This window comes from Sebastes fasciatus, chromosome 19 (assembly GCF_043250625.1).
Source record: "Sebastes fasciatus isolate fSebFas1 chromosome 19, fSebFas1.pri, whole genome shotgun sequence".
Classification (NCBI taxonomy): domain Eukaryota; kingdom Metazoa; phylum Chordata; class Actinopteri; order Perciformes; family Sebastidae; genus Sebastes; species Sebastes fasciatus.
Genome location: NC_133813.1, coordinates 20512128 through 20524739, shown reverse-complemented (window position 1 = coordinate 20524739; position 12612 = coordinate 20512128). Strand labels below are relative to the sequence as shown.

Genomic DNA, 12612 nt, shown 5'->3' with positions numbered 1-12612 from the left:
TTGTGGAATAATTATTTTTTCTCTCCAACAGTTTGTTTTTCTCATAACAATGAGCATTGGCGCCTCACCGAGCTGTTAGCGGGGTTCTACACTCTTTGTCTTGTTCTGTTCAGAGAGCCTTATCAGTGCACAGCACAACTGAAAGAAACTATGGGGTCATTAAAATCAGGATTGGTCCCCAGAGGGCTCATAACAGTTCACAGCAGACGCTACACTGATCAGATTATGAGATATATTGTGTGCAAAGTTGACATTTTGACTGAAGGTGCACAAAAAGGAGGATGATGGAAACTTTTATCCTCTGGGTAACGTAGATGTGCTCAGTGAATTCAAACGGCAATCTGCCCATTAAACTTTGATGTCTTCAAGTGGATATTTTGGCCGGATGGTGGCGAGAGATTTAAGGCCCAGACACGCCAAACCGACATCAAAGAACCAGCGGCGATGAAGGCCGACTGTTGCGTCGCCTCACGTCGCCTTTGTCTTGGCCGACAAGTTGTACTTGAACACACAGCAAAGACTACAGCCGACAGCCAGTTAGCACGTACGTTCTGCGTATGCGTGAGAGGAAATAACTCTCCACACCAGCAGGCGGCGGTCTGTATGCCTCATTCAAAAACGGAAATCGGAAGAGCAAGGACTGAGATATACAAGCAGTTGCTATGATACATACATGAAACAAAGCGGCGTTTGCCAACAATTTTCACACCGCTCTGACTGACCACTTAGCTTCATTCCAGATGACCATGTCGCTGTGAAAATATCCGTGTATTGGAATGATCAGATGAGATGAAGATGGAAAAATGAGAAGAGCCTTCTGTGTTTTTCCTCTGGACTTCACTCATTTCGCTTGCTTTCCTCACGTCCTAGTCTCTTCTTGTGCACTGATTTGTTTAAGCTGAACAGCCAATCAGAGTGATTTCTCTCCTCAACGAGCTCCGCCGCCGATTCCACGCTGAATCGACCGCAAAGCTTCCGACATGGGCAGACCAGAGCCGACAGTTCGGGACACACTGCAAAAACTTTGCTGATAAACGCTCACAGACGGCAATCGGCCATCTGTCGGCCTGGTGTGTCAGGGCCTTAAAGGTCAGGGGGTCACCAAAAACATTAGGATTCATTCAGGACCAAGAAACTGAATTATTATTTTTTTTTAAAATTAGTTTTATATCCTGTGTATAAAATGGAGGGTTAAAGGAGGAGTGTGCAAAATAGAAATGGTATACCCTCTGTGGATCATGGATCATGTGTGGTGTAGACACGGCTTAGTGTAAGTGTCTATTCTGATCCCTGTTGTTCAGTGACATTAACAACCAATACGGACTCTTGGTTTGTCTGTGAAACCATCCATATGAACCCATAAGCATGCTATAAATCACATTTCCTCTCGTTTAAAGTCAACTATACACAGCTGCAGGCAGAACATTGCAAAGCTTTTTAATTTCCCGTCCTGATTAAGTCTAAATCACAACGAAAAAATACAGGAAAGCCTTGTATTTCCTTTCCACCATCTCCACTGTTAAATATGTGTATTGATCTGAGGTCAGTTTTACACAGTGATTCAAGCCCAGCGGAATGAATCGAAGGAAACTTTTCTATATGGGCTTAGCTGATGCCAGACGAGACAGTGTAGATAAAGATGGTATAAGGGTTTAGAGAGGGGTCAAAGGAATTCCCTCTAGCCAAAGAGTGTGGGGATTACCAGCGTCTGCAAAGAGCTGATTTTCTTAGAGATTATGTGCATTCTGTTCTCAGCAACACAACCATATATTCACGAGACACAGGAGCAGAATTAACCAAAGGGCTTATTCATTCAAGGTTAAGGTTGAGGTTTTTCTGCAGCATCCATCGATCTGCACTCAGCTACCTTGTGACACAAGGTAATACTAATTTAAGATATCACAGGACCCCCAAATTATGTAATTTATTGCACATGATGATCATGTTGGTAGATCATCTGAGGAGAACACTGGTCTCTGTTGGGTTTATACATTATAAAAGTCTTTATTTACATTCTTAGACGTCAAAACTTTACAAGGAGAGGAATATCAAAGATGTCGGAAGGGAGTATTTATTGGGGCAGTGAATACACAAAACCTTTAAAATCACTGGTATAGTCTGAACATCAGCTGATAGTCTGAACCAAATACTGAAGAGTGGAAAAAAACAAATTCGCTATTCTGGCTCCAACCGTACAAAGAAAAGTAAGGGCTGAGGTGAAATGATTGTTTATCAAGTCTTGATTGCTGATGGGAAGTTTTGATTATAGGCTTCAAATGGTTAATATTCATTGTGCGCTGATCTCATATTGATGTCAGCTACATACCGGCTACAGACAGGTGTTAGTGAAATGGAAGTGTAAATAAGAAAAGCTGTAGATAAGAGTGCATTAGCTCGCTCGCTGCTGTGTGTTTAGTGTACTCAAGATTAGCACGGAGGTGTAGCCATCATTAAGTAATTATATGAGCAACTTTAACAATTCGGATACTACATTTGGCACAAACTACTGGGTCTTTCACTTTCAAATTCATTTTGTGTAGCACATGCATCAAAATTCCTTCATTTGAGGTTGAATTGATGGGGATTTGTGTTAAAAATTCTAAATAATTTAATTTATAATTCAGATAAATCATATTTTTGTTCTTACTTAATCATTTTTGTGCTCAAAACAACAACAAGAAAATGCATCCAAATACAAAATATTCCCTCTTAACAATGTAGTACATCAGCTTGTCCACTAGATGTCATCCTTTACTTTGAGAGAAGTGGACAAGACGTTACAGAGGGGCAGACCAGAGCCAGCCATGCAACAGTAGAGAGTATGTGTATCCTTCAACAGTTTATTTCCTCTTAGAGAAATGTACTCTTCTTGCCTTGAACTTTTTATGAACCATTATTTGGTGTTATAATTGATGCAGGCACCACATCAGTTACTTTGATGTATGTCTTGTTTGCAAAAATTGACATTTTATAGACCCGCGTTATGAACACAGATATTATCACACAAAGAGTTTGCCCTCTACCGTCTTCAGTTGAGGAATGGAGCTCATTACGCATATCAGATGTTGCACATCGTGTGCACAGACTGGCCCTGCTAAATGCTGATTTAATGAGGGGACTGAGTGCACTGTCAGTGTTGTTGTAGATCAGCAGAGTTCATGTGATTGTGAGTCTCGAAAACCCTTAAGTACCGTTTATTGTTTGTACTGCAAGGTCGTAGCCCATTCTTTAACATGATCCTGATCTAACAATATACTGTAGGATAACCTTTCCACTAAGACACCATCTATATGGACAGACTGTGTGCAACATTTGGAGAGAATGAGTTAATAAAGAATGCAGTTATAAAGGAAATGGTTGCTCTGATATTGTTGTAGTGTTACTGACTCATATACCTCATGGCAGGCCTATTCAATTACTTTCTTAGAAGGACCAGATTTGAAAAACAGTGAAATGCCAAGGGGCCAGACATTTACATTTCCTATGTCTGATCTGCAAAGCTAGGAATTTAAATGTGAAAACAATAAACATTTTTAATCTTCTTGTTTTAATAAACACAATGTTGCATTTAACATCCTTTTTATTCATTTGACTCTCCTAAACTCCCTCTGCCTAAACAGCCTGGGTTCAAACTTTTTTAACAAAATAAGTATTTCTGTGCTTAACAAGATGTAACTAATGAGTGGGATAATTAGCCTACTATTACAATGGTGATCTTCTAATAATCAAACAATGTAAACACCCATAAACTTGGTGGTGTTATGTTCGCAGATTATTTAAATAAAGACACAATGTTATTGCTTTTAACAGTCTGTAAAAAGCGTCAATAGCGTGAGTGGTGACATTGATGAACGGGAACAAACTCTCTTGTTGGAAGAAATCATTATTATTATTTATTAATTTTTTTTTCATATTTATAAATGATCAAAGGACCGGTTTGAGGTTGTTAAGGGGCCGGATTCGGCCCATGGGCCGCAAATTAAATAAGCCTGGTTTGTGGCATCCATTCCAAGTATTCAGTAAATGCATGTTTTTACATAGATTGCCCTCTTCAAACAGTAACCTGAAGTGAAAGCAGCAGGTTTGTTTGAGTTATTGTATTGCAGTGACCATTCCAAACATATCTTCAGGGTAGGATGTTTGGATTCAAATGTGAGCACAAGCACAAATCGCTTTGGCACCATTCAGTTTGTTTGTTAGATGCTCTGTGCAAAGCTGACCTTTAAAGAAAGCTAATTTCCCTGCATTTGTGCCACGAGATCACCAGGTGTTTTGTGACATGACTCCTCCCACTCAGGCAGATATCATCATCCCCGGCCGCGTGGATCACAATACCAAAACACCAGTGACACAGATTCCATGCTGGCTGTCAAGGACACCGCTGACAAAAGCAGAAGTGACTTTCACGTCTCTGTGCTGTTCACTGTTCTCAGCCTCAAATGGCCGCTGATCTCTTTTCCCACAGCAAGTTTAGCTCACGAGGGAAACAAAAAGCCTATCCAAAAGGTGCCATTGTGGATAAATGGTGTTGAATCATGTTTGCTAAATTAAAAGAGAGAGAGACTGATGACAGAGTGTGTAGCTGGCAGTTGAGACGGTACCTCTCTCTTTTCCTCTCAAGCAGAGTCAGGGGGGTGAACGCCTGTTTGAAGCTCTCCCCCTGGGCTCCAGGGTTCTGTGGGATCCGGGTGTGCTGACACTGTTAGCACGCCTGATATGAGAGCCTGATCAAAGCTGGCTCATTCTGCCTGACCGATTTCCACAGGATTAAGGATTAGGGAGACAGGAAGCTGGGAGAGGCACAGAGACAATCTGGGAGAGACAAAAAAGGGATAGTGAGGGTTATGGAGAGTGAAAGGGATGGAAAGATGTTGAAGGAGACGGAGGGGTCATAAGGCACTGGCAGAGAACACCTTGAGAAACTAAACACAGAGAATAAAGTCAGTGAAGGGATTTGCCACACAATAGCTTTTCTGTAAAACATGTCTTTTGGAGTGATTTAAGAGACAATGCAGCTTTAGCTTTTCTGGAGCTCAGTCACCAATCTGTTACCAGCCAAGCTCTCCCAGAGGACCGTTGTGTGTGCTGCAACTCATGAAGTGTTTAGTCTGATATGTAGCTGAGAGACAAACCCTGCTGTGCTTTAATAGTGAAATCTTGAAATCAATTCTGAAGCTAACAGGCAACCAGTGTAGAGCTGCTTACCGGGGGTCAATATGATCTTTTGTACTTTGTTTGGTTAACAGCTGCTGCAGGAAACAGGAAAGGGAATCAGATAGTAGTAAGAAATATAAAAGGCATGTGTAATGTTTTTAAGATCACCAAATGACAAAATAAAAATAGGTTATTTTGAAAATAGCTTTTAAATGAGGGAAGCAAAGACTGCAAATATCAGAATCAAAGTCACATCCAGGTTATTTTCTACAGGGTTAATGTTGCTGGATAGAGTCTTAATTGTGAGGATAGTTGTTATTATTATAGAATTCTAGTCACGTTAAGTGTTTTTCAGTGGACAATAGCATCTTTAAAGGTGCAGTGTGTAGGATTTAGCGCCATCTAGCGGTGAAACAACTGAAACGTTTACCGCGTTCCAAGCGTGTATAGGAGAACTATGCTGGCCGACGCAAAAACGTGAAAATGTGAATGGGCCTATCCTCCTCATGAAGAGGACCCGCTCCCTATGTACAGTAGATATGAAGGGCTCAATCTAAGGTAACGAAAACACAACGATTCTTATTTTCAGGAGATTATACACGAAAGAAAACATACTTATTAATATTATATTCCATTTCTGCCAATAGATCCCCCTAAATGTTACACACTGTTCCTTTAATGTAATAGGAGACCAAAATAAGAGTCTGTGAGCTAGCTACAAAAGCCCAGGAGTTTTGAAAACCTTTCAAGAGGTAAAGTGGTTGTCAAGTATGGGATAATATACAGCGAGTCGGTCATTGTTGTGAAATAAACCCCGACAGGGTGATGCAGCATTCACTATTAAGAAATAACAGACCATAGAATGCTGATATTGACCAATCAGAATTGAGTATTCAACAAAGCCGTGTAATAAATGGCAATACGGCATACATCAGACCGACAATACGTCATCCAGAGTAGGCTCACATGACCACGCCCCTTTTTTGGGGAAAACAATCCCTTGTCCCGTGTCCCCATAGGCGGCAACAGCGTAAACAGAAGAAGTTGAGACATGTCTCTAAACATCTACTTTAAACAAACTGGTAATAGTAATAACGCTATGCTGAAGAGTTGCCGTGTAGTTGGTTGCACCAACAATACATCTAAAAATGCTGATCTCCGATTTGTTCCCCTGCCATGTCCTAAAAATATATATAATAAAGGGGCTTTATGGCTGCATCAAGTCATCGTCGAGGCTGCGCTCCCTTTTGGGGGAAAGAAACTTGCTGGAGAGAAAATGACGAAAAGCCGTTGTGTAGCGGGTTAACCAAGGCCAACTAAATCTCAGGCTGTAGATCAAACAGTTGGCTAATAACCCGTTGGTCATTTACAGGCAACACTTAGCCTAACGTGATTCAATCAAATATGTATAGACGTCTAGATGAGCAATGTCCAGCCACTGTGTTGGACGGGGGAAGACTGAGGGGACATGATGGCGATCAACCTTCATTTATTAAGGTCTCACGAACGCTCAGGTTCAATGACACCGATGACGATGATATCGATGATGAGGATATTGAGGATGTTGTCGATATTGATTAAGATATTCATGATGATGATGATGATGATGACATTGATGACGTCGTTGATATTGTTAATGATGATGATGTTGAAAAAGGGGAATCTGCTTCTATACACCCTGTGCATTGCCTCTGTGCTCTGCCTGTCGGCGCCTGTGTCCGATCGGACTTGAAGCTGTTGTTGGTGCTTACTGGCGTTGTTCCCTCTTGATCCTTGCTTGTGTTGTACGAACTCTCAGATGTACGTCGCTTTGGACAAAAGTGTTTGCTAAATAAAATTGTAGATTCAGGCAAGGTCCAAAATAATGATTAGACATATGTATAAAAAAACCGATTGATCCAAACATATGTCAAATTGCATTGAAGTCTATGGGATCTTCGCGCGGCCTTGTCTTTTTGCAAAGTACCCGTCTGATGTATATCACCATCGCCTGTGACCATCAGGAACTTGACTGATTGTTGCTTTGTGTTTCTATCTGCCTAATAGATCTTCTCATTCGGGACAGAAATCGAAACATTTCGTACTCAAAAACATGAAAACATGCGTAATGTTTCTGTCCCTCCTGCAGATTTTATCTCCCGTGTGATGTGGTCAGGTAGACCGTCACAGGTTTGAGATGTGAAGGCAAAACGGAAACAACCTAGTTTAGAGCCAAGGCTATTTTGTATATGACATACTCTGCAGGGACTTTCTTGGTATGTTTTGTGTAACAAAAATGGTGTCCTGTTTACTGGCAGGTGTGTTTGAATATATGTAATAGGGACATCCCAGTGTGGCTTTATGGGGGGTTTTGTAACAGGTTACAGTTTCATGCACCTGACTTACATTATGTTATTGCACTATTGTCAGTTCCCTCTGCACTAAAGCTGAAACCGACACAATTCTACAGTATTAAATGGCCACTAAAAGAGGAAGGGACTGACTGCGTGTTGAGATCGAGCGTCTGTTTAAGGTAATTGATGATCACAGCGAGGGAGAAAGTGACAGGGAGAAAGAATGGGGACAATTACACCACCTGCCTGCCAGAGCGGATTAAAGGGGCCGGATGAAAGGTCAGGGAGAGGCAAAGTTGCTCGCCCCCACCAGATGTGCGCTCGCTCTGGCCTATAGCCGATTAATTATCTCACAGTTCATGACACCAGGATTGGTGTCCAGGCAATTACATTACACTACACACCCTGAGCAACCTGATCTGGGGGATTTTTTCCTGTCGTACAGTGTGTTTGTGTGCGTCAGAAGGAAGGGAGGAGTCCTTTTTTTACACACTGGTGGTATCCATAATGACAAAGCGATAATTCACAATCGTGCTCCAGCGAGTGTGGCTGCAGTCAAGCAAAAAACACGTTCATTTTGTTTTCCCAGAGATTATAACAAGAAGTGGAGGAAATACACCCATTCACACCCAGTGGCATGCTGCCTCATTTGCCCGAGCCTCTATCAATTCTCGGTTATAGCCAATAGCAAAAAAGGAAGTGGTCCCACTGTCACAGAAACAGTTGGCACGGAAACAGCACATTACACCATCGTCCAATCCCCCTCCCATTCCTTTGTCGTCATTTCTCCCCTCCCCTCCCTTCCTCTCCTCTCCAGTCCCCTTCTCCTCCTCCTCCTCCTCCCTCTCTCCCTATCTTGTATGTTTTTTCAGTCATCAATGAAATCACAACCAATCCTGCTGCTGGCCTGTCAGCAAGCATATAAGAAACACATCCACTCACTGTATCACCTCCATTCTAGCCGGCAGATTCCTTTATGTATATTTTATCATTACAGCATGAAATAAAGATACACTGGATGCTGTAGCTGCCCCATCAAAGCCTGTTTTTTCCTCCCTCTGTTACTCTCATGATTTAATCCTGACCATTTCCCCCTTCTCTCTCTCTATCCCTGCTGACTCCTCCCTCCATTTCTGTCCTGCACTCCCTCTCTCTGCCTCTCTCCGTCTCTGACACACTCAAACACACGCACACATATATACACGCCCTCCACCCCCATCGCTGCAGTGTCTCAACTGCCTCGGAGCAGAACAAGAGAGGATATAGAACGCAGACGTTAATAAGACAGAGAAAGAGGAGCACTGAAAGAGAGAGAGAGAGGTGTATGTTTGAGTGTGTGTGTGTGTGACCCTGAGGAAGATATGAAGATGAAGAAGCAGCGGGACTAAAGGTGGATTGCACAGAGCCTTTCTCTCTCTCCCTGCAAGGGGCTTGTCTGCAGTATCCTTTGTAAATGGATGCTGGCTTGTGAGCACGGTAAGCCTGACTACTCTCAAACAGACACAAAGCTGCTTTTTTTTTGTAATCACCGCTCTGGTTTGGACACAGAGGTGAGGCAAGATGCTATTTCATTAGAGCCGTTCTGTGCAGGGTGAGTGTGTTTTTTCTGATAAAAAAGGGGAAGGTGATGTTCAGAGATGGCACCAAGGCAGGCAGCCTGTCCAGTCCCCTCCTCCACCCTGCTAGCTCGGTGCCAACGGACGCTGCTGTGTCTTATGCTTGCAATTTGACTCATCATCTTCCCAGAGCATCCTCGGTCCTTATAGAAGGGCTCTTATCTGAGGCGTTCATGTAATTACTGTATGTAGGACAAGTGAAGGATGCATCAAAGATGTGTGTGTGTGTGTGTGTGTGTGTGTGTGTGTGTGTGCTCTGTCTAGGCCATAAGCTGTATGGAAAAAGGGGAAATGAGAGAGTAAAAGCACACGATCAGGTGTTCAGCACTTCACTTCACCAGACATTGAATGTGAATTTGCAGTGGGAGGCGTACAAATCCCGCCGAGCTGGCGGGCACTGGGATAAGCGGGCAAATTGTGGCCCTGACAGCAACACAGCAACGTTGTAGGATTTGAGCATCTCCTGTTCTACGGGTGGGGGAAATTTACATTCATTAATAATCTGCAGCTGGGATTTATTTGGTTCATTTGTGTCTGCTTATGAATGTAAAATCTTAACGGTGTAGAGATGAGGGGGAAAGAGGGAGAGAGAGAGGAGAGCGTGTTCATTACTCAGCAGGCGAAACAGCATGATTTGTGACATTTTTCTGTTTCAACAACCTTTCACATTTTTAACAGAGCATTACTGTATTTCTTTCAATGGGGGGTTGGGATTGGTTGTGCAGCATCAGGAGAGCATGTGTATTTGTGCGTACTGTATGTGTGTTTGTGTTACATGCTTGAGAGAGAGAGAGAGAGAGAGAGAGAACCAGTGCAGGGAGGGGTCGAGGGGCTGGGGGGTTTAACAGTAGGGAGGCAGATGGGGCAGAGGGGCGGAGGTTGATGCAGCAGAGAGTCAGAGAGAGAGAGAATGAAGGAAAGAGAAGATTTGGAACAGATTGGATGAGAGAGAGAGGGGGGGAAAGACCGTGATGATTTCACGGCGGTAGAAAGACAGCGCTTTTTCTGAGCATGTGACATAGAGAGAAAAAAACAAAAAAAACGCTGGCTGTGCCTGTGATAGCTCCACCGGCAGCAGCTCACATCGAGGCCCTGAGACATCTGTGAATCCAGGCAAAGATGGTGGATACATTCCACCATGCCTTCATCTCTTCAACACTACTGGTACCAAAAAATGAATCAGGAATATTAGATTAATACTTTTGCTGAACCCGTGTAATGTTGCCTGGTTTGTGAGAAAAACTGGATAGGAATATTGATCGCTGTCATGGTGTAATGCTGACAGATTGGAACGAGCCTTTATGGGTCGCTGCAGGTTGAATTTACTGTTCTTCATCAAGAAAATGCTTTTACATTTTTGGACTTCAGAAGCTGGTTTTGCAGCATACAAACCATATTTGTTCAGGTTGTGTAACACCTCCTCATTAGCTTAGAGACATCTATATCTTTATTTCTTTCTGATCTCACCACCGTTGATAAATCAAATTAGTTAACATCCTCGTGTTTTTCAAGCATAGATGACTGGAAGCACAGTAAACTGGTGTATTGTTGTTCAATCATTAAAACTTCAAGGATGTTTGATTTGTGATTTAGGGTGGTTACCAAAATGTGCAGATGCCTAATTCTTCATGATGCAATCTCAAGAGAAGATGCACGTCATGTTGCTTCCATGTCAGTTACTGGGAGAAAACAAAAACAGTGGCCTATAATATTGCGACAATAAATGTTTTTGCATGCATTTTGCAGGCAAGACAGTGTCTCGCCGTCTTTGTTTTGCACCCACAATTCAGTGTTTTTTTGATGATTTTGTCCAGTTGTGACCTCCTCTCAACAGTATCAGTCACTTGCTGGCCACTAGAACACAAACCATGGTCACATCCACTGCAATCAACCCTAATTATTTCATCAAAATTCCCTTCTGCGACTTGTCAAAAAATGTCAGAGGTCACTAATGACCTTGGCTTTAAAATGATGGATGACGAGGTCCAGTGCAAAATATAAAGGTTAATCACATGCTTACATAATTCACCAGGTTTCACACACAAACACACACACACGCTGAAAAATGGCATGATAGCCTTATTCAGACTGTTTGAACATAATATTGAAGAGAAACTGCTCTGCTGCTCTGATTTTGATTATTGTTGAGCCAAACACACAAACCTCAACATGAATTCTTAAACCAGCAGTGGAATACACATCACATAAATTAAGCATAAAGCCTCTTCCAACAGCGAATGTTTTTGTTCTCTTTTGTTTCAATGCTAATGTGCAGTGTGCTGCCACTCGAGCGACCTTTCTGCACATAAAAAAAAAACGAGAGCAATAGTGTGACAAAACCTATGCTGAGTTGACCTCCTTCCACCTCCTTTGTTACTTGCTCCATCCACTCCGCTGGGTGACATAATGGCAGGGGACAGCAGCGACAGACTTGGTTTTAAAGTGACAGTGGCTGTTGAGGCGGCACCGAGGAGGCCGATGTCACCGTCCGGTGCACTTTTAGCCATCTTTAACCTTTTTAGGTGAGCACACAGTCGACTTGGACAATTAAACTCAGCTCTATTACAGTTAAGCACCGAGGGGGCCGAGCGCAGTTCCCTCGGCAGCCTACTTAATAAAATGATTAATCTAAGATGTCACTTATTTCCTAGAGAGAGAGTACCACATGAGTCTTGTACATTTGCTTCAGTAGTTGTGAGAATTAACGGGGATCTTAAAATATCCTATAAAACCATGTCCATAAAGTTCAGGTCTCTCAGCTGCTTTGTCATTCTGTATGTTCAGATTGCTCTTGATTCAGCTGGCTCAGCATTTGTGTTCGTTTTGGGTCTTTAATCCCTGCCAGGTACTGGGACAAAGTGTCATCTCCACACAAACGGCTGTTTGGCAGCCATTCCTTTTAGACAGGCGCTGATGTACAGAGGACTAATGAATGACTTTAAAGCATCAGTGAGGAGAGCTGTCAGCTGAATCAAACTACATCTTAGGGCGGGGCTCTGTGACTGAGTGAGCGATTGAGTTATCTGTTTTTGGGGGCTCGATTCATCCCTCTCTTTCTCTTTGCCCTCCTTTCTAATCTTCGCTGGTAGTCACATACAGGGGCCTGTCTGTTTTCCTGAGAGGGCCTTTACTTACAGCACTCAAATCTAAGAGGGCAGAGCAGAGGGGACTAACAGAGCAACGCGTTGTGTTCCATTGCACACACATAACAGCGGTCATATGACAACAAGGAGGTGGAAGAGACGGAGGAGCGGGGGATGATGAGGGAGTGTATGGCCTACTAAGGAGTGTGTGTGCATTAGGGCTGATACACCTATCATACGATTCGATATTAGCACATTACTTGTGTGTTGATTCGATATGTATTGCGATTTTATAGTATTGCGATTCGATATTACGAAATATTGCGATACATTTTTTAACACTAGACCATGGGAAAAAGTTGAATCATATACCTCTAGAGACTTTTAATTTTGGAAAATATATAAATTAATATGGTAGAACTGTTT

The 12612-nt window shown here is 42.6% G+C and overlaps 1 protein-coding gene and 1 long non-coding RNA gene across 3 annotated transcripts in view; one reads left to right on the top strand and one right to left on the bottom strand.

Annotated features, from left to right (window-relative positions):
* Window positions 1-2374: 2374 nt before the first annotated feature.
* LOC141757110 (uncharacterized) overlaps window positions 2375-12612 on the bottom strand; it is a 68609-nt gene continuing 58371 nt past the window's right edge. For both annotated transcript variants that reach the window (XR_012591587.1, XR_012591586.1), the window contains one exon: window positions 2375-4812. This is a non-coding gene — a long non-coding RNA (uncharacterized LOC141757110). The remainder of the gene's footprint in view (window positions 4813-12612) is intronic.
* Window positions 8667-12612, top strand: part of gnaz (guanine nucleotide binding protein (G protein), alpha z polypeptide) — a 37329-nt gene continuing 33383 nt past the window's right edge. The window contains exon 1 of the mRNA XM_074617386.1: window positions 8667-8963. The gene's annotated coding sequence lies outside the window, so the exon portion shown is untranslated. The remainder of the gene's footprint in view (window positions 8964-12612) is intronic.